Below are 4,873 nucleotides of genomic sequence, written 5' to 3'. Positions count from 1 at the left end.
ATCTCAAAATTTTTATTTGAACTTGTTAAATAATTTTTCATGGGAAATAAAATCTAAGCAAGTATTCAGGACGTACTTCAGGAGAAGTTCAACATTCAAGGGTCCCTATAATTTCAGGTTAAGCACATGTTTAACTTTTCGCACTGAATGTTGATGAGACTGTGATTAACTTTGCCTGAGTACTGACTACACATTAAATGGAATGAAGAAAGTCTTGGGGGGTTTTTTGTTTTGTTTTGTTTTTGTAAACAGCATGATTGACTGTTCCTTATTGGAAAAGAGGGCAGAGGATTTATCTCAGCCTGGACTTTTGCATTATGGAAGACTCAAAAGGCAGATACATGGTTGCTGTAGCAACGAGGCCTTGGCCAAGATGAAAGACAGTGGAATAGTATAGACAATGTACAGAACTGGTTCCCTGCCCAGTGTGTTACCTGGTAACATGCTATGACCACATTGTTTGCCTCAAGATAAAGGGATGCTTTACTTTTGGGGTATAAAGAAAGGTGATGGAATGGGTTTTTTGTCTTCTTCTTCTGATTCATCATTTATCAATACAGAACAGAATTTGAGTGATGAAGGCGAAAAAGCTTTGCAGGCAGAGTTTGGGTGTCAGTGGAAGAAAAAAAACAATTGCTCTTTGGTTTTCATGTGCACATACTGTCACACATACCTGTTTTAAGGGCTTTCTCATATAATGTTTACTTTCTGCAGATTTTCACTGCGCCGCGTCCTAATTTCCTTTTTAGCCTTAACTTTGAAAGAAATGTCACTTATACAATGGTTTCTACATTTTCATAATCAGAATTTTCCCTTGTGGTCTTTACAAAGAGCTGGGTTTTCCAACTTTGATTCCATAAAATTCTCTTCTTAACCCTCTAGTACAGTGGTCCCCAACCTTGGGCCTCCAGATGTTCTTGGACTACAACTCCCAGAAGCCTTCACCACCACCTCTGCTGGCCAGGTTTTCTGGGAGTTGAAGTCCAAGAACATCTGGAGGCCCAAGGTTGGGGACCACTGCTCTAGTATACACTTACATGCATTCCCCTAAGTTCTCAGGAACCTGTTCCCTGCAATAGGTGGCATATGTTTTGCTTTTTCAGACTTCAGGCCAAAGTCTGAACTATAGTAAACAACATCTGGAACTATAGTAAACGTTGTTTTGAGGGCTGATAGAAGATTAGGAGCAAATTGTAATGTTTTATAAATGACCAATTGTGACTAATTTTGCATGTTACAATTTCATTTGATACCTTAATCCAAGTTGTTATGCATTACACTTTTAATCATTGCATTACATTTTGTCTGAAACATTGATTCTCAGGTAATTTGTTTTATATTGCGCCTTCATTTCATTGATCTTATACCCTCATTATCTGCTGCGGTTTGAATAAATTTTCAAATGTATTATAATCCATGAGCCACTTTTGTTAATATCTGGTTATACCCTTTCACCAACTCAGGAAAATATTAAAACTCATTTGGAAGAAGCATCCCTCCTATAGGTTTCCTTCCTGGAAACTATAAATAGCACTTACTGCTCTCACTAAATTACCCATTGAACTTCTTCAGTCTATCTCCTTCAGACTGCTTGACTTAAAGGCATCTTTTTGGGTGGAACCAATTATATCTGCCTGGCGGATCCTTCAGGCATGTCTTCCTTGCAGAAAAGAATGGACTATCCTTGTAAATTGTCCCAATTTACATTGTGGGTGACTTCTAAAGTTGATTTCTAGAGCTAATTTGGAATTCACAAACATATGCTCGAAGTGTGTAGTGGATAGAGGGATGATTAGGACACTGAAGGCTTGGGTTTGAGTCCCCACTCAGCCATGGAAATTCACTGGGAGATTAGAACTGGTAAAACCACTTACCTTGAAAGCCCTATTAGGGTCACTATAAATTGACTCCGACTTGACAGTACATAAACAGTAACTGTAGAATCATAGAACAATTGAATTGGAAGGGGGCTATCATGATAGCGAGTCCAATCCTCTGCTTAATGTAGAAATACAATTCAAAGCAGATCTGACAGATGGTTGGCCAGTTTTCTCTTGAATGCCTCCAGCGTTGGAGCACTTGCCACCTCCTGAGGTAATTGGTTCCATTGTCATATTGCTCTAATAGTTCAGTTTTTCCTGATATTCAGCCTAAGTCTGGCTACCTGTGGCTTGAGCCCATTATTACATGTCCTGCACTCCGGGATGATCAAGAACAGATCCTGCCCCCTCATCTGTATAACTTACCTTTCAAGTATTTGAAAAGTGCTATCATCCTCAGTCTTCTTTTCTCCAGGCTAAACATGCCTAGTTCTTTCAGTTTTTCCTCACAGGGCTTGGATTCCAGTCCCCTGATCATCCTCCTTTGAATTTGCTCCAATTTGTCGACAACCTTCTTATACATTTCCAGATTTTGCAGTTTATTTATCCTGTAAAACATAGTACAGAAATGCCTACATTTGAAGCAGATGCATATACCTTTGTATACATTGGGGGAGGGAAAATGGCTGTTATAAAAACCTATCCTAAAATTTCATGAACATTTAGTATCCCATTCTCCCCTTTTGCTCTATCTGATACATTTTTTCTTGAGTTGTGTAAGAAGTGGGATTCATTAAATCAAATGTTGCTGACATTTAAAAAAAACACATAAACATGTCTGCAACATGTTTCATTTAGTGAGTCCCACTTCATAATTCTCACAAGGATCATGTTCCAAAGATGAGTGTGTACAGACCTTAATTTGTGCAGACTTCCCATTTCAGAAGCTACTGCATTTTAAAACTATTTTTACCTCACGTTCAACTTTATGATCTGGCACTTCCCCCCCTGCACTTTTACTGCTGTTATTTCTTGGTTTTATTGTAATTTACCATGATGTTATGCACAATAAAGTGCAAACATAATCCTACTGTTGATCTTACTTTCTTGCATAAAATATTGAATTCAATCCAAAACACGTGGATTTTTTATGTTACTATTATAATGATGGTATCTAAGCATGTTAAAAGCAGGATGCCATGAAATATTTGTTTCCAATAAATATAAATGTCATGCCTGGTACACTGTCCTTGATTTTAATTTTTTTTTTCTTTTAGCTTTTAAAAATTTATTTTGAGAAGAAATAATGGTTACAGAATGAACTTCCAATCTGTAAAGCACGCAATGTTCCATTTTTAATGGTTCATGCTTCCACATTCCAGGTCTAATTGAAACCAAAGAACACAAGGGCTATCAATATGTGAACAAAGCTCTCCTAAAAACGAACGATAAAGGCAGTGCTCCAATGAATGGATGGAGAGCAGGCCCTTCAGAAACGCATTATAAAGCATCTGTAGAAAGACGAGTATTGTTTGGAGGTAGTTTCAGAAAAAATTGTATTTTCAGAACAGCGATGTACTTACTAATCATAGCAACATTTGTGCCATGCCTGGAAATGTTACTATTTTTTGGTGACAGAACTCCTAGCCAACTAGCCAGGCTGGAATTTTAATCCAAAGCATTGGGAAAAACACTCTTCCAAGCTCTCTGTTTATCCTGTCATTATTTAGTTGAAGAAAGGACATGTTGGAGATGTCTCTTTCATAGGGTTGCCATGGGTCAGAGGCGACCAAGGGTCATTTGAATATATGTATTTTCCTCATGCTGCAGCAGCGCACCCCATTTGAGATTTGAGGCCAGAAAGTTGCATGAGGTTGCAACCTGGGGGGGGATATTCAGGCAAATAAGATAGGGAGACGAACTGTGAAAGGAAACGATTTCCACAACCTGCCAAGTCTTTCCAAGAGAGTTTTTCTCATTTCCAAGGACCAGATGGTTTACATGTCAGTGCTTTTAACAACTTTACTGATATAGCTGTTTACATAACTTATCTGTTTCTTTGCTGTCATCTCACATTCATGCATGTATACCTCATCCATCCCCAGCCTAACCTGTATGTATACACAACCAATGTTGTGAAAATTATTCAGTATTAAGCTTCCCAGCACAATGGGTAGGTAACTGCCCTCCTTTCCATTAGTGTACATACATCCTGAAGAGGCAAAATATGACTAAAAATTAAAGGGTATATAGTGTTTCTTCCAGTTCAGTTCTAAGATTTTTGAACCAATGTTACTATTTGTTATTAATAACAAATGTTATTATTCCCCCTCTTCCCCCTACCCCCCACAGGGGATTTGTGGTAGGTATGGTAATGATGTCTCCTGGTCTTTAAGCTGCTTCCAAAATCTTCTTCCTCAGCCTGTGTGGAATGTTCTTTCCTCCAGATGTTGGCAGCTGGTCCAGAAGCCTTGTTTGTAATCTTGTCTTCCAACCACTGGCATGTTAAACACTGGCTCAGAAAGGAGGGTTTCACTTGTGCCTGTTTATAACTGTTGTTTTCATATTTTACCCCCTTCAGGGTATCTCAGTTTCTAAATAAAAACCAGTCACAAGTAGAAAAATAGCTCAATATTGAAGATAAACTTATAGTTCTATATAGTAAAACTGACTGGAATATTTTTATTGGGCTTTTTCTGTGAGAGTGATGATATTGACAGATAATCTGTGTGACACTGGGAACTACCTAGATCTAAGCAAGATAGCCTTGGAAGATGAGTATTGGAACTTTGTCATCTCATATAGTGACAAGATTAAAGGATCGGACATCTTATCCTGTTTTATCTACAATAGAAGTTATTTCATACCATCTTAGTTTATCTGAAGAGGCCTGAGGTTAGTCAACTACAACAAAAGCCTACTGCAGGGAAGAATGCTTTAAAGGACTATTAGGATTTATAGACTAGTAAATAGCAAAAAATCAACCCAAACGTGAAAGACACATGTTGCATTTAATGTATTATGACTAAGATTGTCATGAATAAAAAATGTAT

General features: G+C 37.8%; 1 long non-coding RNA gene across 1 annotated transcript; it reads right to left on the bottom strand.

Moving 5' to 3' along the window:
- Window positions 1-257: 257 nt before the first annotated feature.
- LOC144586671 (uncharacterized) lies at window positions 258-1,369 on the bottom strand. Its single transcript, XR_013541619.1, has 2 exons — window positions 1,016-1,369; window positions 258-876 (listed from the first exon to the last, which is right to left on the bottom strand). It is a non-coding gene; the product is annotated as an uncharacterized LOC144586671 (long non-coding RNA).
- Between the last annotated feature and the right edge of the window lie 3,504 nt (window positions 1,370-4,873).

The sequence above is a fragment of the Pogona vitticeps genome, chromosome 2, assembly GCF_051106095.1.
Source record: "Pogona vitticeps strain Pit_001003342236 chromosome 2, PviZW2.1, whole genome shotgun sequence".
Classification (NCBI taxonomy): domain Eukaryota; kingdom Metazoa; phylum Chordata; class Lepidosauria; order Squamata; family Agamidae; genus Pogona; species Pogona vitticeps.
This window is presented reverse-complemented; position numbering and strand designations above follow the sequence as displayed.